At 43.6% G+C, this 21,335-nt stretch overlaps 8 non-coding genes across 8 annotated transcripts; all 8 read right to left on the bottom strand.

Moving 5' to 3' along the window:
* Positions 1-6,334: 6,334 nt before the first annotated feature.
* trnaq-cug (transfer RNA glutamine (anticodon CUG)) lies at positions 6,335-6,406 on the bottom strand. The gene has a single exon. It is a non-coding gene; the product is annotated as a tRNA-Gln (tRNA).
* A 403-nt stretch (positions 6,407-6,809) lies between these two features.
* On the bottom strand, positions 6,810-6,882 carry trnaf-gaa (transfer RNA phenylalanine (anticodon GAA)). The gene has a single exon. It is a non-coding gene; the product is annotated as a tRNA-Phe (tRNA).
* Positions 6,883-9,119: 2,237 nt separating this feature from the next.
* trnaq-cug (transfer RNA glutamine (anticodon CUG)) lies at positions 9,120-9,191 on the bottom strand. The gene has a single exon. It is a non-coding gene; the product is annotated as a tRNA-Gln (tRNA).
* Positions 9,192-9,425: 234 nt separating this feature from the next.
* Positions 9,426-9,497, bottom strand: trnaq-uug (transfer RNA glutamine (anticodon UUG)). Its single transcript has one exon. It is a non-coding gene; the product is annotated as a tRNA-Gln (tRNA).
* A 90-nt stretch (positions 9,498-9,587) lies between these two features.
* On the bottom strand, positions 9,588-9,660 carry trnaf-gaa (transfer RNA phenylalanine (anticodon GAA)). Its single transcript has one exon. It is a non-coding gene; the product is annotated as a tRNA-Phe (tRNA).
* Positions 9,661-11,897: 2,237 nt separating this feature from the next.
* trnaq-cug (transfer RNA glutamine (anticodon CUG)) lies at positions 11,898-11,969 on the bottom strand. The gene has a single exon. It is a non-coding gene; the product is annotated as a tRNA-Gln (tRNA).
* Positions 11,970-12,203: 234 nt separating this feature from the next.
* Positions 12,204-12,275, bottom strand: trnaq-uug (transfer RNA glutamine (anticodon UUG)). Its single transcript has one exon. It is a non-coding gene; the product is annotated as a tRNA-Gln (tRNA).
* Positions 12,276-12,365: 90 nt separating this feature from the next.
* On the bottom strand, positions 12,366-12,438 carry trnaf-gaa (transfer RNA phenylalanine (anticodon GAA)). The gene has a single exon. It is a non-coding gene; the product is annotated as a tRNA-Phe (tRNA).
* Positions 12,439-21,335: the final 8,897 nt, after the last annotated feature.

Here is a 21,335-nt window from a genome sequence, read left to right as displayed (position 1 = left end):
CCTTTGACACCTAAAGAACAGTGAGGTAAGGATGGACTAGGATAGGGCCTATGAGGGAGTCTTCACCCCAGGGTTAACCCCCGAAGCCTATTGCATTCGGTTCTTCCCGGGGCTCCTCACTGGTTCTGTGTCCTAACCTATCCCTGTTGGTGGGGGAACAACCTTACAGTGTGTACAATGAGTCCAGGTTTTCCTTCCCTGACACAATACTGCAGCGGCTGTAATCAACATTACTTGATGTGGCCCATGCCACTTTGGTTCTAATGGCTTATTTCTGAATGACTTTATCATGACCCATTGACCTGGGATGATTGTGTGTCCCCCTTCTGGTGAAGTCTGCCAACATGACTCAACTCTCCCTCTGGCACTCTGTACCGCCTTTGTTAGGTTTTCACAGTAAGCAATCAGGGCATCTGAGGTAATGTGTACATCAGCATTTCTAAGATCAATCACACCTGGCATCTGCATGGGGCGTCCAGTAATAATCTCATGAGGGCTCAGTCCTACTGTTCTGTTAGGTGATGCTCTCATACTACACAGTACTGCTGGCAACGCTTCAACCCATGGTACTCCTTCCTGATGCATTTTGCTTAGCCTGATTTTGATTGTTCTGTTTGCACGTTCAACCTGTCCTGATGCTTGTGGCCTATAGGGGCAGTGGAGGTTCCACTTAATCTGCAACATTCTAGACACTTCCTTGACTATCTGTCCTGTGAAGTGTGTACCTTGATCTGAGTCAATCCAATCTGGTAATCCCCATCTGGGAATGAAATCAGTGACAAGACATTTAGCAGTATGTGCAGCTGTAGCACGCCCTGTTGGATAAGCTTCTACCCATCTTGAGAACTTGTCTATTACTACCAAAACATCAGTTTTTCCCTTACAACGAGGCAATGATATGTAATCAACTTGCAGGTGACGAAATGGTCCTGGTGGAGCTGGGGTATGTGCTGCTGGTGTAGTGGCTGCTGGTATATCATTATTTTTCTGACATGTAACACACCTCTTGGCTGTTTCTGTGGCTACATTTCTGAATTTTGGATTCCACCACTGATTTGAGAACCTGTGATTCATCGTTGCTGGACCACTGTGACCTAAACTGTGTATTTGTTGAGCCAAATATGGCAGCAGTGATTCGGGAGCGACATACTTTCCCCCTTTGGTCCAGCAACCAGATGAATCCACTGTGGCTCCTTTGTCTAACCATGTCCATGCTTCATACAGAGGAACGTCTTTGTACAGATCAATTATTGATTCAGGAGGCATAATTGTCTTCTGTGCTGCACTACCTGAACACACTTGTACAGTTGCATAGAAACAAGCCTGTTTAGCTGCCATATCAGCAAGAGCATTACCTTTAGCTTCTGTAGTATTAGTTGTGAGATGTGCTTTCACTTTGATCACTGCTAATTTCTTTGGAAGTTTCATGGAAAACATTAGATCTTTCACTAATTCAGCATGCTTAATGGGGGATCCAGCAGAAGTTATAAACTGTCTGGTTTGCCAAATGACACCAAAATCATGAATTACCCCAAAAGCATATCTGGAATCTGTGTAGATATTAGCAACTGATCCTGAAGCTAGCTTGCATGCTCTTGTTAGGGCTACTAGTTCTGCAGCTTGAGCTGAAAAATGATCTGGAAGACGTCCTGAAGCTAACACTTCCATGGTGGACGTTACTGCATAACCTGCTCGTCTGTTACCTTTTTCTTTTACTTCACTCATAGGTGTATATGTAAGCGTAACACAATCGTGAGTAATTTCTCCTTCATCCTCTAACAAAACTTCAGTCATAGCAGACATCATACATGAGGACGGATTCGTGACAGGTGCACGCTGTAAGACAATATTCGGGATTATTGTGGACACTGCATGAGGGCTTTTTTTACGTTTACAGTCTGACCTAACACTATTAATGATGAAAGGCCTGTGCTGTAAAATAACATTTAAGGCTGTGAGTCTACTTTAACCAGTGTCCCCCAAAGGAAAAAACTGAGATAGTCACTTTCCTTTTGTTCTATTAAACAAAAAAAGAAGTATTTTATCTCTGTTGCAAGTTAGTGGGGAAATAAAGCACTCACAGCCCAAATGTTTAACGCGTCAACCAGCTGCCCCAGTTTAATGACGAGGGGACGGGCTGCTTCAGAGTAGCAAGCAGACTGAGTAGGAGCTGAGTAACATTGTTAACTTGTTTAAAGTTCTTTTTGTTTTTCCTACACTCTTTTCCCCAATGTCCATGTTTACCACAATAATAACAACTACTGCCCTCTCTCTTAGGACATTTGCGTTTCTGTTGATTCTCTGTGTTGACCTTAAAGGATGCTGTAGCAATTTTTACTCTTTCCTTGACATCAGAGCTTCTTTCCCATGCAGCCAAACTGTCTAAGTTGTTTTGTATGGTTCTAGTGGACCATGTTAAGTCTAAGAAAGGCAATGCTTTTCTATGTTCTGACAACAGACCATCAAACCATGTGCGAACTAGGGGACCATTATCTTCTAGCACCTTCTCTGAAGTGTCAGCTATACCACTGTATGCTGCTGCTGACTGGCAAAATCTTTGAGTGTACTCACTAACAGTTTCACCCTTCTTCTGTAAAGAACTAGTGATCTTCGACCAGTCAATTTTAGGTCCAACAATGTTCTTCAACGCTTTCAGAACTCCCTCTCTCAATTCATCTTTTCTGGCATGTTGTAGTTCAGAAGTAACAGCAGACTCAAACTGTTGAATTCAGATTCAGTTAGAATTTGTGACATCAGCTGTGTGACTTCTGCCAACGACATGTCGTAAAGACGCATTTGACTGATCAATGCCCTTCTAAATTCAGAAACATCAGTGCGTACTGAAGGTAAGCTTTGGGATAGTCTTTCTATGTCTCTAGGTCCGAGTACTTTGGCAACAGTTTGGTTTTGGACAACAGAAGAGTTGGTAGGAACACTTTCAGTTCCCTCAATTCCCTGAGATCTTCTTGCAACACAAACCTTTACTGAATCTACAGGCTTATCAGTTACTGATGGGATGTCTACATCTGTTTCAAAGAATGCTTTTAAGTCAGGATAAGTTTCATCTGACTGTTGGTCTTCTGAGTCACATTTGGTTGAGGCCTTGTTATGGCCCACCTTAGTGTGCATTTGTTTGTTCTGTTCTTTTAATTTAGCTATACACCTAGATTGTTCTTGTGCAATGGATAAGCTAAATTCCCTATGGCAACAGATTATGCCTTTCATGTTTTTCTTTCTGATACATGCACCTAACACCTTCTTGCATTCTTCAATAGACCAAATCTTATCTGGATGAATCTCATATTTCTGTGTTAGTTCTTGTCTAACTTTTTCAGTGACTATTAGATCCATCTGTTCTCCTAACAGTGTTTTAAATTCGCTATCTGACCACAAAGGATTAGCAAGACCACCTTTTTTAGTTGTGGAGATTAGTCTAGCACTTTTCTTAATCATTTTGTGGATTTCTTTGTTACCACACAAACAAACACTAAACTTCTCTGATTACAGAGGGTACGCTTGTTAACACAAATCAACTATTGTTAAACTTCCTTGTTACCAACACATCACATTTAACTTCCCTGCCAGAAACAGAGGATGAAACACAAAATATTAGCACGTTACGCTAATCTTCCCTGAAGGAAACGGAAAGGATCTTTCACCTTCCTAACTTTTTAGAGGATAAAACAAAATTACTAGCATGTATTGCTAACTCTTCCCTGCCTGAAACAGAGGATCAAACTTTCCTCTCTAAAAGAAAAACTTTTAAAAGGGTAACCAAAATAAATAGCCTGTAAGACTACCTCTTCTCTGCTTGCACAGAGGCTAACAATATTTTAACTTGAATGCTAAAATCTTCCCTGTCTGCACAGAGGATACCAACAACTTCCCTGACTATTCAGAGGATCAAACTCTCTTCTCTAAAAGAATTTTTTTAGAGGGTAACACCACAAGGTAACAAACAACAAAACAAATAATTAGCAAAATAATACTAATCTTCCCTGCCTGACACAGAGGATATCTTTTTAACATGTGATGTTAAAAACGTCCCTGCCTGAACAGAGGATATATTTTAATCTTTAAAAGACAACTTCTAAAGGATAACTTTAGGTAATCAAACACTACAGCTGTCTGATAACTCTTTCTCTGACGGCACAGAGGATAATTTTCACTGGTTTTTCAACGGTTCTTTGAATGGAGTGAAACTCACCAAATTATTGTTGTATGGAAAAAATTCCGTCTGGAAACTCAGTCAGAGATCTTTGTTGAGCTTGGTTCTGGAACTCAGTTAGCTTTGTTGAGATCTTTGTTGAGATTCAGTTCTGGAACACAGTCAGCTTTGTTGAGATCTTTGTTGAGATTCAGTTCGCGAACTCAGGCAGCTTTGTTGAGATCTTTCTGGATTCAAAAGATTCAGTCTGGAACTGGAAAGTCAGATCTTTGTTGAGATCTTTGAGCTTTGAGGTTTCAAAAGTTCATTCTTTGTTGAGTTTCAGTTTCTCCATCCGGGTCACAGGGCACCATCTGTTGTGAACTTCTTCTTCTCAAGTGTAGAAAAGATAGAGTTGCAAACCAGGAGATTGTTGAGGTATAAGTTCTTTATTTCGTCGCTGTAGTCATCTCAATCAAGTCTAACTAAGGCAGTATACATTTATTTCATATACCCTTTCAGGAGGAGGAGTTACATAAAGGTGGAAACAAAAGCATGCAAATGAGGCATCTGGGTTAAGGATGTGCCCTAGACTGAGAGTGTTACCAATCCTAATCCAATCAGCATAACAGTGTAATGTAAATATCCTAATCCAATCAGCCAGACTCTTCACCGATACCTTCACATTATCTTAATGGCCAGGCAGTGCATAAAGACAAAAGGTGATAGTCTCAGTGCTCTGACCAATTTAACTTACAATAGAGAGCTGGACAGACAGGAACAGGCAGGTTTGTGACATCATTTACCTTAGATACAAAATTCACACTAATAAACTTTCTCAGTTTCTATGCTATTGTATTGGAAGCTCAATTATACATTTAAAATAAAATTTGTAATCCTACAGTATTTTACTACAGCATTTTTTTTATGTAATTAATTATTATAATATTATAATAATTAATGATTATTATTATTATGAGCATAAGCATTATTGTTTTTTATACAACTGTGAATCACTTTGAATTGCCTTGTGTACAAATTGTAAATAGTGTGATGAACTAATTAATAAGAAAATAAATAACACTTCTTGGTACAATCTTGCTGGTATCATGCCATGCTTAAATTGTTTTGTTTTGTTTAGCTTTTGTGGCAGAGATTACTAAGAAACACCAAATATAACATAAAGGCGTTTATGACAATTCATAATAATATGATCATCAAACAGATCTAAAACTTAAAATGGTATATCAAATCGTTTTGGTATATCTTTTATAACATAGTTGAGAATCATTTGTTGAAACAAAAAAACACTTGTTTTTGCCTATTCATGTCTTTTTAAATATGTATAACATAGTATTTAAAAAGATAACATAAATATGTATACTGGTGTATAACATAGTATAGTATAACATATATGAATTAAACTTTTTTTTTTAAAGGTTTTAGTAAAAATCTTCTTGTGCTCAAAATAATGTAATGAATGACACAAAAAATACTAAATTAACAACAACAAAAAAATGGTTTAAGGAGGATATAGCTTAATTAGCGGTCGGCTAATTATCTTGACAGTAGTGACAATTTTTTTTACTGTATATCATGGTAAAGTTGCAGGTTCACATGTACAGAAGAAAACGTGTGCTATTACACGCTAGCTGGCTTTATTGCCATGTTTAATTGTCTAAAAACAAACACTGTTTATGAATAAATAATGATCGATTATAGAGTCGTGAAGAATAGACTTAACTGTTGCAAAGATTGCAAAGATGACGATAATAACAGCGGTCGCCGATTGGTCAAAAGTAAGCCACAGGAGCAGAGCCAGGAGAGAAACGCGATTGGTCAAAAGTAAGCCACAGGAGAGAAAGGCGATTGGTCAAAAGTAAGCCACAGGAGAGAAACACGATTGGTCAAAAGTAAGCCACAGGAGAGAACACGATTGGTCAAAAGTAAGCCACAGCAGAGAAACACAATTGGCTCACGTGGGCTTACTTTGGGCTTACTTTGGCTCAATCGGTAGGAAGCAGTAGGCGCAAGCGAGAGGTAGTGGGATCGATGCCTGCATTCTCCAGTGCTGTCCATCCTTTTTACGCCCCACTTCAAGGGGCACTACCTAGATGAGCTCTTGCGGCTCAGTGCTGCCGAAAAAGTTTTTTCGAACGAGGTACTGCACACATTCCTGGCAAAAGCAGGTCCCACCGAGATTTGAACTCGGATCGCTCGATTCAGAGCCCAGAGTGCTAACCATTACACCATGGAACCTTGGCGTGTGTCAACTTTTCCCATGAGCAGCAGAGATTTAAGTCATTGAGTCCAGAAGCACGATAGCAAGGATTTAAGTCATTGAGTCCAGAAGCACGATAGCAAGGAGCAAATGAAGCCTTTGCTTTTTAAGCCCATGTTTCCCCAATTCCGACTCGGTTTGAGAGTGCCAATTTCACCGCCACGTCAGCAGTTGCGCATCACTTCTGTTTTTTCCCTCCCTTCCGCAAAGAACCTAAAAAGGTTCCACCGAGATTTGAACTCAGATTTCTGGATTCAAAGCCCAGAGTGCTAATCATTACACCATGTAACCAACACACTCTGCTAGCTGGCTGTCTGAGAGGCAGATAGCGATGAGGCTAGGTGGAATCAGGTAGACTAAAAGAGGCGGACGTGGTTCCTCTGCCGAAACCCGGTATTGAACCAGGGACCTTTAGATCTTCAGTCTAACGCTCTCCCAACTGAGCTATTTCGGCCAGATACTTGTATGGTTTAGCCAGCAGGGATGTCTGGGAGACCGCCCGTCATTTTCGAGAAGAGCAGAGCGAAGGTCCCAGAGAGAAAATGAGTGGCCCGTACGGGGATGAAAACCCGCCACCTTGGCGTTATTAGCACCACGCTCTAAGCAACTGAGCTAACCGGCCTCTCTCTGGCACATTTTATCCCCAATTTCTCACAAATATCCTGGTTGCCCTAATCAGGCTGAAGAGATTAAAAGCAAAGCCTAATAATGGGCTCGTCTGGGATTTGAACCCCGGACCTCTCGCACCCTAAGCGAGAATCATACCCCTAGACCAACGATCCGAAACATACATCCTCCCTGCTGCTGCCGGGCCGCAAACATTTCAGCTTCCATGGCTTAAAGCGCAATTTTTTGATTAAATCTACTATTAAAAGGTAGCCAGTGCAAAGTTTCCAGCACAGAGGAAATGCGGCCTCTTTTTTTGTGGTCATTGGAAATCACGCTGCAGGACCTGCACACGAATAATGAGAAGCTTACTTACAGGAGCCTGGTCTGCAACACTGGACCCAGTTGATGTTGCAGGAACAGAGGCAGCACTTGGCTGGACAGAAGGCTGTGGAGGAGACTGCAGAGGAGGCTGAGCAGGGCGCAGAGGAGGAGACTGCAGAGGGGCTGGGCAGGGCGCAGAGGAGGAGACTGCAGAGGAGGCTGGGCAGGCCGCAGAGGAGGAGACTGCAGAGGAGGCTGGGCAGGGCGCTGCAGTCCTGTGGGTGGCTGTAGTGAGGATGGTCCTGGTGCAGAGGGACAGGGGTTGAAGGCCTTGCTGGAAAGATTGGAGTTGCTCTTTCCAGTGGACAGGAAGCTCTGCAGGCGACTGGGACACCTGGCCAGGGGTCCACAATGCTGGAGGAGCAGGATAAGGGGCAGGAGCAGGGGCAGTAGCACGAGCCGGGGCAGGAGCAGGGCCTCTCGAGCCTGCAGTGGCTGGAGAAAAAAGAAAAAACTTACCCACTTACAGGGTTTGGCTGGAGACAAAATCTTTTGTGCCAGCTGTGAAGCAAATAAATGCTTCCCCCGCGCCAACAGGGCCTACACATTGGTCGCCAGCAGTGGCCTGTTCTTAGTGGCAGTAGGTGGAGGAGGAACAGACACAGTGGCAGTGGGCACAGCATCAGTGAGGACAGATGCAGTGGGCACAGTGGTGGTGGGCACGTGGGCTGGAGTAATGTATATAATAATGTAATGAATGACACAAAAAAATACTAAATTAACAACAACAAAAAAAATGGTTTAAGGAGGATATAGCTTAATTAGCGGTCGGCTAATTATCTTGACAGTAGTGGCATGTTTTTTACTGTATATCATGGTAAAGTTGCAGGTTCACATGTACAGAATAAAACGTGTGCTATTACACGCTAGCTAGCTTTATTGGCATGTTTAATTGTCCAAAAACAAACACTGTTTATGAATGAATAATGATCGATTATACAGTCGTGAAGAATAGACTTACCTGTTGCAAAGATTGCAAAGATGACGATAATAATAGCGGTCGCCGATTGGTCAAAAGTAAGCCACAGGAGCAGAGCCAGGAGTGAAACGCGATTGGTCAAAAGTAAGCCACAAGAGAGAAAGGCGATTGGTCAAAAGTAAGCCACAGGAGAGAAAAACGATTGGTCAAAAGTAAGCCACAGGAGAGAACGCGATTGGTCAAAAGTAAGTCACAGCAGAGAAACACGATTGGCTCACGTGGGCTTACTTTGGGCTTACTTTGGCTCAATCGGTAGGAAGCAGTAGGCGCAAGCGAGAGGTAGTGGGATCGATGCCTGCATTCTCCAGTGCTGTCCATCCTTTTTACGCCCCCCTTCAAGGGGCACTACCTAGATGAGCTCTTACGGCTCAGTGCTGCCGAAAATGTTTTTTCGAACGAGGTACTGCACACATTCCTGGCAAATGCAGGTCCCACCGAGATTGGAACTCGAATCTACAATTAAAAGGTAGCCAGTGATCGCACCTCGTCTTTGTCTTTGAGCGCGATGGACACCTCCTCTCCATCATCGAGGGGAATTAGCTCAAATGGTAGAGCGCTCGCTTAGCATGCGAGAGGTAGCGGGATCGATGCCTGCATTCTCCAGTGCTATCCATCCTTTTTACGCCCCACTTCAAGGGGCACTACCTAGATGAGCTCTTGCGGCTCAGTGCTGCCGAAAAAGTTTTTTCGAACGAGGTACTGCACACATTCCTGGCAAAAGCAGGTCCCACCGAGATTTGAACTCGGATCGCTGGATTCAGAGCCCAGAGTGCTAACCATTACACCATGGAACCTTGGCGTGTGTCAACTTTTCCCATGAGCAGCAGACATTTAAGTCATTGAGTCCAGAAGCACGATAGCAAGGATTTAAGTCATTGAGTCCAGAAGCACGATAGCAAATGAAGACTTTGCTTTTTAAGCCCATGTTTCCCCAATTCCGACTCGGTTTGAGAGTGCCAATTTCACCGCCACGTCAGCAGTTGCGCATCACTTCTGTTTCTTCCCTCCCTTCCGCAAAGAACCTAAAAAGGTTCCACTGAGATTTGAACTCAGATTTCTGGATTCAAAGCCCAGAGTGCTAATCATTACACCATGGAACCAACACACTCTGCTAGCTGGCTGTCTGAGAGGCAGATAGCGATGAGGCTAGGTGGAATCAGGTAGACTAAAAGAGGCAGACCTGGTTCCTCTGCCGAAACCCGGTATTGAACCAGGGACCTTTAGATCTTCAGTCTAACGCTCTCACAACTGAGCTATTTCGGCCAGATACTTGTATGGTTTAGCCAGCAGGGATGTCTGGGAGACCGCCCGTCATTTTCGAGAAGAGCAGAGCGAAGGTCCCAGAGAGAAAATGAGTGGCCCGTACGGGGATGAAAACCCGCCACCTTGGCGTTATTAGCACCACGCTCTAAGCAACTGAGCTAACCGGCCTCTCTCTGGCACATTTTATCCCCAATTTCTCACAAATATCCTGGTTGCCCTAATCAGGCTGAAGAGATTAAAAGCAAAGCCTAATAATGGGCTCGTCTGGGATTTGAACCCCGGACCTCTCGCACCCTAAGCGAGAATCATACCCCTAGACCAACGATCCGAAACATACATCCTCCCTGCTGCTGCCGGGCCGCAAACATTTCAGCTTCCATGGCTTAAAGCGCAATTTTTTGATTAAATCTACTATTAAAAGGTAGCCAGTGCAAAGTTTCCAGCACAGAGGAAATGCGGCCTCTTTTTTTGTGGTCATTGGAAATCACGCTGCAGGACCTGCACACGCATTAATGAGAAGCTTACTTACAGGAGCCTGGTCTGCAACACTGGACCCAGTTGATGTTGCAGGAGCAGAGGCAGCACTTGGCTGGACAGAAGGCTGTGGAGGAGACTGCAGAGGAGGCTGAGCAGGGCGCAGAGGAGGAGACTGCAGAGGGGCTGGGCAGGGCGCAGAGGAGGAGACTGCAGAGGAGGCTGGGCAGGCCGCAGAGGAGGAGACTGCAGAGGAGGCTGGGCAGGGCGCTGCAGTCCTGTGGGTGGCTGTAGTGAGGATGGTCCTGGTGCAGAGGGACAGGGGTTGAAGGCCTTGCTGGAAAGATTGGAGTTGCTCTTTCCAGTGGACAGGAAGCTCTGCAGGCGACTGGGACACCTGGCCAGGGGTCCACAATGCTGGAGGAGCAGGATAAGGGGCAGGAGCAGGGGCAGTAGCACGAGCCGGGGCAGGAGCAGGGCCTCTCGAGCCTGCAGTGGCTGGAGAAAAAAGAAAAAACTTACCCACTTACAGGGTTTGGCTGGAGACAAAATCTTTTGTGCCAGCTGTGAAGCAAATAAATGCTTCCCCCGCGCCAACAGGGCCTACACATTGGTCGCCAGCAGTGGCCTGTTCTTAGTGGCAGTAGGTGGAGGAGGAACAGACACAGTGGCAGTGGGCACAGCATCAGTGAGGACAGATGCAGTGGGCACAGTGGTGGTGGGCACGTGGGCTGGAGTAATGTATATAATAATGTAATGAATGACACAAAAAAATACTAAATTAACAACAACAAAAAAATGGTTTAAGGAGGATATAGCTTAATTAGCGGTCGGCTAATTATCTTGACAGTAGTGGCATGTTTTTTACTGTATATCATGGTAAAGTTGCAGGTTCACATGTACAGAATAAAACGTGTGCTATTACACGCTAGCTAGCTTTATTGGCATGTTTAATTGTCCAAAAACAAACACTGTTTATGAATGAATAATGATCGATTATACAGTCGTGAAGAATAGACTTACCTGTTGCAAAGATTGCAAAGATGACGATAATAATAGCGGTCGCCAATTGGTCAAAAGTAAGCCACAGGAGCAGAGCCAGGAGTGAAACGCGATTGGTCAAAAGTAAGCCACAAGAGAGAAAGGCGATTGGTCAAAAGTAAGCCAAAGGAGAGAAAAACGATTGGTCAAAAGTAAGCCACAGGAGAGAACGCGATTGGTCAAAAGTAAGTCACAGCAGAGAAACACGATTGGCTCACGTGGGCTTACTTTGGGCTTACTTTGGCTCAATCGGTAGGAAGCAGTAGGCGCAAGCGAGAGGTAGTGGGATCGATGCCTGCATTCTCCAGTGCTGTCCATCCTTTTTACGCCCCCCTTCAAGGGGCACTACCTAGATGAGCTCTTACGGCTCAGTGCTGCCGAAAATGTTTTTTCGAACGAGGTACTGCACACATTCCTGGCAAATGCAGGTCCCACCGAGATTTGAACTCGAATCTACAATTAAAAGGTAGCCAGTGATCGCACCTCGTCTTTGTCTTTGAGCGCGATGGACACCTCCTCTCCATCATCGAGGGGAATTCGCTCAAATGGTAGAGCGCTCGCTTAGCATGCGAGAGGTAGCGGGATCGATGCCTGCATTCTCCAGTGCTATCCATCCTTTTTACGCCCCACTTCAAGGGGCACTACCTAGATGAGCTCTTGCGGCTCAGTGCTGCCGAAAAAGTTTTTTCGAACGAGGTACTGCACACATTCCTGGCAAAAGCAGGTCCCACCGAGATTTGAACTCGGATCGCTGGATTCAGAGCCCAGAGTGCTAACCATTACACCATGGAACCTTGGCGTGTGTCAACTTTTCCCATGAGCAGCAGAGATTTAAGTCATTGAGTCCAGAAGCACGATAGCAAGGATTTAAGTCATTGAGTCCAGAAGCACGATAGCAAATGAAGACTTTGCTTTTTAAGCCCATGTTTCCCCAATTCCGACTCGGTTTGAGAGTGCCAATTTCACCGCCACGTCAGCAGTTGCGCATCACTTCTGTTTTTTCCCTCCCTTCCGCAAAGAACCTAAAAAGGTTCCACTGAGATTTGAACTCAGATTTCTGGATTCAAAGCCCAGAGTGCTAATCATTACACCATGGAACCAACACACTCTGCTAGCTGGCTGTCTGAGAGGCAGATAGCGATGAGGCTAGGTGGAATCAGGTAGACTAAAAGAGGCGGACCTGGTTCCTCTGCCGAAACCCGGTATTGAACCAGGGACCTTTAGATCTTCAGTCTAACGCTCTCACAACTGAGCTATTTCGGCCAGATACTTGTATGGTTTAGCCAGCAGGGATGTCTGGGAGACCGCCCGTCATTTTCGAGAAGAGCAGAGCGAAGGTCCCAGAGAGAAAATGAGTGGCCCGTACGGGGATGAAAACCCGCCACCTTGGCGTTATTAGCACCACGCTCTAAGCAACTGAGCTAACCGGCCTCTCTCTGGCACATTTTATCCCCAATTTCTCACAAATATCCTGGTTGCCCTAATCAGGCTGAAGAGATTAAAAGCAAAGCCTAATAATGGGCTCGTCTGGGATTTGAACCCCGGACCTCTCGCACCCTAAGCGAGAATCATACCCCTAGACCAACGATCCGAAACATACATCCTCCCTGCTGCTGCCGGGCCGCAAACATTTCAGCTTCCATGGCTTAAAGCGCAATTTTTTGATTAAATCTACTATTAAAAGGTAGCCAGTGCAAAGTTTCCAGCACAGAGGAAATGCGGCCTCTTTTTTTGTGGTCATTGGAAATCACGCTGCAGGACCTGCACACGCATTAATGAGAAGCTTACTTACAGGAGCCTGGTCTGCAACACTGGACCCAGTTGATGTTGCAGGAGCAGAGGCAGCACTTGGCTGGACAGAAGGCTGTGGAGGAGACTGCAGAGGAGGCTGAGCAGGGCGCAGAGGAGGAGACTGCAGAGGGGCTGGGCAGGGCGCAGAGGAGGAGACTGCAGAGGAGGCTGGGCAGGCCGCAGAGGAGGAGACTGCAGAGGAGGCTGGGCAGGGCGCTGCAGTCCTGTGGGTGGCTGTAGTGAGGATGGTCCTGGTGCAGAGGGACAGGGGTTGAAGGCCTTGCTGGAAAGATTGGAGTTGCTCTTTCCAGTGGACAGGAAGCTCTGCAGGCGACTGGGACACCTGGCCAGGGGTCCACAATGCTGGAGGAGCAGGATAAGGGGCAGGAGCAGGGGCAGTAGCACGAGCCGGGGCAGGAGCAGGGCCTCTCGAGCCTGCAGTGGCTGGAGAAAAAAGAAAAAACTTACCCACTTACAGGGTTTGGCTGGAGACAAAATCTTTTGTGCCAGCTGTGAAGCAAATTAATGCTTCCCCCGCGCCAACAGGGCCTACACATTGGTCGCCAGCAGTGGCCTGTTCTTAGTGGCAGTAGGTGGAGGAGGAACAGACACAGTGGCAGTGGGCACAGCATCAGTGAGGACAGATGCAGTGGGCACAGTGGTGGTGGGCACGTGGGCTGGAGTAATGTATATAATAATGTAATGAATGACACAAAAAAATACTAAATTAACAACAACAAAAAAATGGTTTAAGGAGGATATAGCTTAATTAGCGGTCGGCTAATTATCTTGACAGTAGTGGCATGTTTTTTACTGTATATCATGGTAAAGTTGCAGGTTCACATGTACAGAATAAAACGTGTGCTATTACACGCTAGCTAGCTTTATTGGCATGTTTAATTGTCCAAAAACAAACACTGTTTATGAATGAATAATGATCGATTATACAGTCGTGAAGAATAGACTTACCTGTTGCAAAGATTGCAAAGATGACGATAATAATAGCGGTCGCGGATTGGTCAAAAGTAAGCCACAGGAGCAGAGCCAGGAGTGAAACGCGATTGGTCAAAAGTAAGCCACAAGAGAGAAAGGCGATTGGTCAAAAGTAAGCCACAGGAGAGAAAAACGATTGGTCAAAAGTAAGCCACAGGAGAGAACGCGATTGGTCAAAAGTAAGTCACAGCAGAGAAACACGATTGGCTCACGTGGGCTTACTTTGGGCTTACTTTGGCTCAATCGGTAGGAAGCAATAGGCGCAAGCGAGAGGTAGTGGGATCGATGCCTGCATTCTCCAGTGCTGTCCATCCTTTTTACGCCCCCCTTCAAGGGGCACTACCTAGATGAGCTCTTACGGCTCAGTGCTGCCGAAAATGTTTTTTCGAACGAGGTACTGCACACATTCCTGGCAAATGCAGGTCCCACCGAGATTTGAACTCGGATCTACAATTAAAAGGTAGCCAGTGATCGCACCTCGTCTTTGTCTTTGAGCGCGATGGACACCTCCTCTCCATCATCGAGGGGAATTAGCTCAAATGGTAGAGCGCTCGCTTAGCATGCGAGAGGTAGCGGGATCGATGCCTGCATTCTCCAGTGCTATCCATCCTTTTTACGCCCCCCTTCAAGAGGCACTACCTAGATGAGCTCTTGCGGCTCAGTGCTGCCGAAAATGTTTTTTTGAACGAGGTACTGCACACATTCCTGGCAAAAGCAGGTGCCACCGAGATTTGAACTCGGATCGCTGGATTCAGAGCCAAGAGTGCAAACCATTACACCATGGAACCTTGGCGTGTGTCAACTTTTCCCATGAGCAGCAGAGATTTAAGTCATTGAGTCCAAAAGCACGATAGCAAGGAGCAAATGAAGCCTTTGCTTTTTAAGCCCATGTTTCCCCAATTCCGACTCTGTTTGAGATTGCCAATTTCACTGCCACGTCAGCAGTTGCGCATCACCTCTGCTTTTTCCCACCCTTCCGCAAAGAACCTAAAAAGGTTCTACCGAGATTGGAATTTGGATCGCTGGATTCAAAGCCCAAAGTGCTAACCATTACACCATGGAACCAACACTTCCTGATAGCTGGCTGTCTGAGAGGCAGATAGCGATGAGGCTAGGTGGAATCAGGTAGACTAAAAGAGGCGGACGTGGTTCCTCTGCCGAAACCCGGGATATAAATATCCTGGTTGCCCTAATCAGGCTGAAGAGATTAAAAGCAAAGCCTAATAATGGGCTCGTAATCGCAAAACCTAAAAATCCTTTTTTGTGGTCATTGGAAATCACGCTGCAGGACCTGCACACAAATAATGAGAAGCTTACTTACAGGAGCCTGGTCTGCAACACTGGACCCAGTTGATGTTGCAGGAGCAGAGGCAGCACTTGGCTGGACAGAAGGCTGTGGAGGAGACTGCAGAGGAGGCTGATAAGGGTGCAGAGGAGGAGACTGCAGAGGGGCTGGGCAGGGTGCAGAGGAGGAGACTGCAGAGGACAGTAGCACGAGCCGCGGCAGGAGCAGGGCCTCTCGAGCCTGCAGTGGCAGGAGCGTAAAAAAACAACAAAATTATCTTATTGTTTTAGACTTTCACTGCATGACTTTCTCAGCTCTGCTGGACAGCTACTGCGATTACAAGGTTTACTGCAAAGCATGTATGATTAGTAGAGAGATGACATGATGATGAAAAGATGGAAGGAAGCAGTGAAAATCATCCTGTTTTTCATCCAAGCACCATTAGAAGAAATACAAGAAGAAAAAAAGATGGGATCAGCCAAGTGTGAAGCGAAGCAGACCAAACACTACAACAGCCACTTATTCCAAGGGGAGTGGGGGAAGTGTGAGATCACAAGAATGAGCTTTAGTCAGTGATTACGATAAAAAATGAAATAAAACCTTTTACATACACCTTTAAATTATCTTTTTTCCTTTGAGGATGTTCACTCAAAGAGTGAATGTAGATTGACACCTGAGAAGTGCCATTCCTCTGTGTTGTGAAATAAAATAATATGTAATTTAAAAAATACTGTTTTGTTTTATTTGTAATTGTTCTTAAAATATTGTTCAAGATTTACATACCTTGAGGAAGTTGTTCCTCAGCTTGCGAGGCTACAGTTGCCATCTCCAGGTCATCTTCCTCCTCAAAAAAATCCGTAGCAGCAGAGTCTGTAAAATAACATTAAACACTAAGCACATGTCACCAACACACTTGTATGCGTTAAGTGATACTCACCACATGTAAAGAGCTGTCTCCGGGCTGCGGACTCAGACGCAGGATGTACACGTGGTCCTGCAGCTGTTGAACACGTATTTTCGTTAGACATATATACTGCATAATATATACTGTAATGATTTTAAAGCTTGCAAATCACTTACAGGGTTTGGCTGGAGACAAAATCTTTTGTGCCAGCTGTGAAGCAAATAAATGCTTCCCCCGCGCCAACATGGCCTTCACATTGGTCGCCAGCAGTGGCCTGTTCTTAGTGGCAGTAGGTGGAGGAGGAACAGACACAGTGGCAGTGGGCACAGCAGCAGTGAGGACAGATGCAGTGGGCACAGTGGTGGTGGGCACGTGGGCTGGAGCCTGCCTCTTCAGCACGTATGCTTTGAAAAGGGCCATATTGGTGTTAGGCCTGGCCTTTGCCTTCTTCAGGTAGGTGATGAGAGCCTGGGCCTCCTTGCTTGGGTCCTCATACGCCTCCTTCATTGACCTACCCTTAAAATCCCCAAACTCCACCATCAGACATCCAGAGTCTCCTGTCCTCTGGGCCTCCTGCAGCATGGCCTGTTTTATATGATACACCTCCACAGCCTCGCCTACCTCCCTGATCTGCGAGGTGTATCTGAGGAACAGGTGTTTGTTGTCCGACAGCGGGTTGTCCCTCTCCTCCTCCCCCAAAATGCTGCTGACCAGATAGCAGGCATACCCCAGTGAGTTCTCCAGCAGCCACAGGAAAATCTGACCCTGGTGTTTCCCAAACTGGATCTTGCAGTGAGCCAGAACCAGGAACTGGTCTCCAGGATTCCCTCCATTCTGCCTCACAAAGGCAGTGGCCTCAGCCAGGACCTCCTCCTTATGTAGAAGATTTTATTATTTAGAAAACAAGTAATTTTGCTATATATTTGGACACAATTATTTCTTCTGTCTGTGACTTTGGATTTCCTCTGTGTATGTGAAAGACCTTGAATGGAATGTTGTTTGCTGCAGAAAATTCTATGCTGAGAAGTCACATGGTAAAAGACCTTTACCCAAAACTATCTATAGGGTGTGTTACCTTCTTTGGAAGAAGAAGTATGTATATAACTCTGAACCAAAATGTACTTGGGAGCGCACTGGAAGGCCAGAGGGCCAGAGAGCGTTAGAGAGCCGTTCTATGGAACGGGACGGCGTTCGAAAATAAAGTCTAATTATTTCTGGCATCAAAGATCTCTGTGAAGTTATTTTTCAGAAAGATTGAAAACCACAACATTTGGCGACCCCGGCAGGACTTGGGTTGAGGCTGAAGGAACCACGAAAGGCAACACTGGTGACCGACACAGACAACAGTGGCCACTGTAATTTGAGGTGAGCAATTTTTGCTTTTGAAAAAGTATGTGTTGTCACCAGTGAGCCAGAGTGGTAAGACCCTTTAAAATGCTTCTCCAAGTTTAAAGAACTAAAAAATTGAAAAGAGGATCTTTGATTATAGAAATAAGTGTCTATTGTTGTTGATGATATCAAGTACTGTGTTATAGCGCGGCGGAGCTCCCGTTAGTGTTTGCCAGTGTTTATATAATCTGATGCAGGTTGTATGAATATTGGTACTGCTGACGTGCCGCTAAATGTTTTGTCGTACGTATGTAAGAATCTGTGTTTGCTAAATCAAGAGGGCCTGGATGGATGATTAGCAAGAGTTTGAGTTTATTGGTAAAGGTTACCAACTTATTGTAGATTTTAATGGTATTGGGTATCATTAAGTATACTGGTAAAGGTTACCAACTTATTGTAGATTTTAATGGTATTGGGTATCATTAAGTATACTGGTAAAGGTTACCAGAACTCTGTGTTACTTATTAAGAGGGCCTTGAGGATAATAAGTTAATTGCATGTGCACAGATTAAGTTTGGTTTATTGTTACCACCTTGTTATAGGTTAACAAGGGACTGGGTAAGTTTTATGTGGATTTCGCCAAGAGGGCCTGGAAGGATGGCGAATATTGCACAGATAAGTTTAGCTTTTGGTTACCGCCTTGTTATAGGTTAACAAGGGACTGTACGGAAAAGCTATGTAGTATATGACTCTGTTGTGTCGGAGGGAGTGAATCGCAGAGGTCTTATAGTTTAAAGTTATTGTATTGTCAATGTGTTGTGTGAGTAGAGTGAATGTAGGATCCTGTCCTGTGTGTCTGCTTGACTGTGACTGTGGTTAAAAATAGGTGACAAGGAATGTGTGAATGTGCTTGAGAGACAAGTACTTTATAAATGAGTATTAAAAGTAAAGGAAATAGTAAAAGAAAACAATTGTTTCAAGATATTAGTCTTGCAGATTATTGTAGTATAAATAAGTTAAAGTATAAAATATATATTAATAAATGGACTGATATATATTAATGGATAAATAAATAAGAATGCACGTGCTTAATATATTATATCTTATATCTGAAGACGTCTAAAATTTGTATCTCATTATCCCTGAAGACAAAGTGAGAAAAATGATTCCATTGTAGATAATTAAGGTTGTGCTAAGAAAAAATAACTTGTGCAGTGTGCTAAAAGTGAACAAGATTGAGTGACAAAGTTTCAACAGTCATAAATAATTTACAGCAATCTTAGAATTGTAGTAAATGGGAATTGTTGGGAATGGGTGAGGAAAAATGTATTCACCATGTTAGATTATTTTGAGCACAGCATGCAAATACAGAAGAACGATTGAAGGCTGATTTTATGATAGGGAAATTATTTAATTGTATTATACTCAGAAAATCAAAGTTAGATTATTGCTGATATTGCAATGAAGAAATAGCTTGCTTTTTCCTGCAACGAAGAACTTGCTTTACTAAAAATAGAATGGGAGAACTGCTGTTGTCAACCAGTGATTATTATATAGTAAAAAAGAACTAGGAAAAAGATGGTTAAAAGTGGAATTTAGATAAAGAGCTAATAGCTCAGGAACAAATATTTATAAAGACTAATTTGATCTATGCAGCTCTCTGAGTGTTCAAGTTTCAGATGGCTTCAGTGTCGAATGGAAGAGGTGAAAGGTCAAAGACGACTGCAGAGAGAAGAAGAAGAGAGGGTGAGGGGCTTTCAGCTCCCCTTCTGAAGATGACCACTTTCTGGCATGGAGAAAGACTGATTTAATGCTGGAAAAGGTGAAACGTTCACTATTTCACTGGAGACTTTTTCCTGAGGACAAGAGGAAAATCCTGAGATGCAAAGCTGTGGCAAAATCTATCAAAGCCCAAACTGAGAAGGGGCAGAGAAACAACAGAGCCTATATTCCTGTTTACACCAAGCCTTGAGTGACAGCTAGGCTGACGACACATGCAGAGCGACAGCCAAGAAGCTTCAACAGACTGATCATCTAAAAACAGAAGAACTGACCGAAACCCTTCCCTTACGGGCAACACAGGTGTGGCAACTTCAATGATCACTCTAGAGACTGCTTCAAATTTAGTTATTATATTAACTTTATTCATTCTGATTATTCACTGGTCTCATAAGCAATTCTTTATATTCTCTGCTAAACTAACCCTTTGCTTTTCCAGTAGGTTCAAGTCCAGCCATATAAAAAAGAAAGAGAATACACTGAAAGAGAGAAGTGGGTGCTCAACTCACTAGTTCAAACTGAGGCTGGATTTGTTATAGTGAGGGCTATTATATTAAACAATTATAGGGCTAAAAGCATGAAAAATTATTCTGTAGCAAAGAAAAAGATAGACGCAAAATGTCAAAGAATTATTATTATTGTTTGCAAAACAATGATACTGGTCACTACATTTTGTTTTGCTAAGTTTTTAGAGATATAGATTGGAGAAAAAATTACTCCAAAAGTCCAAGCTTATGAAATCGCAAAAAATGCTGTCAGAACTGGGATAATGAGATGGAAATGTTGTTGGCCATGGATCCAAGATTACGCAGAGATCTCCAATTTCTTAAAGCAGCTCATGAGCAAAAAAACAAAAAAAAAAAGATTAGGAAAAATAAGAAAAATAAATGACAAAATGTATTTGAAAAATTACAATTGGCAGGCTTATTATTCTAAAATACTTAGTCTATTAGAATTTGTAAAAAGAAAAAAAGGATTATAACAACGGTGTTAAACTAAAGCTTATGATCATTGACACTTCACAGTAGTGTTTGAGATAGCTGTGTTGACCTGATCAACCCTTGGCTAAAATTATAGGATGCCACATTTAGAGCACAACCTGTAAGAGTGTATGCTGGCCAGCGTGTGTGAGAGAGACACTGAGTGTGAATGAGTGAGAGATGGTGTCTGAAGAGACACTAAGGCAAATCAATTATTTTGCCAATACAGCTGTATTTAAAATTTAACATGTGGGCCCACAGGGCAAATTCTGCCCAATAAAATAATGACCATGGATGCATATGGTTAAATTTCCTGGTCAGGAACTGAAGTAACAATATGAAAAAACAAAGAATAAAAAGAGAAAAATAAAAATAGAAAAAACAGTGCCACATTTGCGCAGCGCATAACATATCTGACTTCCTTTGCAGCATAACACGTCTGCCTTTCTTTTCAGCATATCATGATGGAGCTGATCTTTGTCAAAAGTATGAAATATTGTCTTGTAACTTTTGTCAAAGTGGGTTGAGTATTGTCCAAGATGCCTAATAAATAATGTGCTTATAGTGGAACTCAAGACAAAGAGATAACTGAGTTGAATTGAGTAATTATAAGAGTACATTGAAATTTATTGTGAGAAAAATGCAAAAAGTTGCAAATAATGATCAAAAGTCAAATTTATGAAAAACAAATGAGAATATATGGATTAAAGTCCTGCTGTTAATGAAGGCAGAAAGGACACCACTCAGCCCACATGACCTTTCTACAGGTAAGTATCGAGAAGGACAATGGGACAGATGAGCAGATGATTGAAATTATATGTTGTTGTCACTAACAAAAATAATTAAGCTTTAATTTACAGATAGCAGCAGCTCAATTCCAGGAAGGATTCTGGGACGAGTCTGACAAAAAGAACCAGTAACTATGCTTTGTAATTTCAGAAGAAGTGATCAACAGTGTGACATTTGAGTCCATGCCTCTCAACTTAAAATAAACCAACTGACTTCAGCAAGCCCCCACAACTGAAGTGAGGGATCAAGGACATGCTGACAATGAGAGAAAGAGTCCATTGCAACGAACGACTCACTGGAGACACCCTGG

This window comes from Siphateles boraxobius, unplaced genomic scaffold, assembly GCF_051911475.1.
Source record: "Siphateles boraxobius isolate OS27281-9 unplaced genomic scaffold, OSU_SipBor_1 19, whole genome shotgun sequence".
NCBI classification, from domain to species: Eukaryota; Metazoa; Chordata; class Actinopteri; order Cypriniformes; family Leuciscidae; genus Siphateles; species Siphateles boraxobius.
The sequence above is the reverse complement of the archived record's forward strand: the minus strand, read 5'-3'. Positions and strand labels throughout refer to the sequence as shown.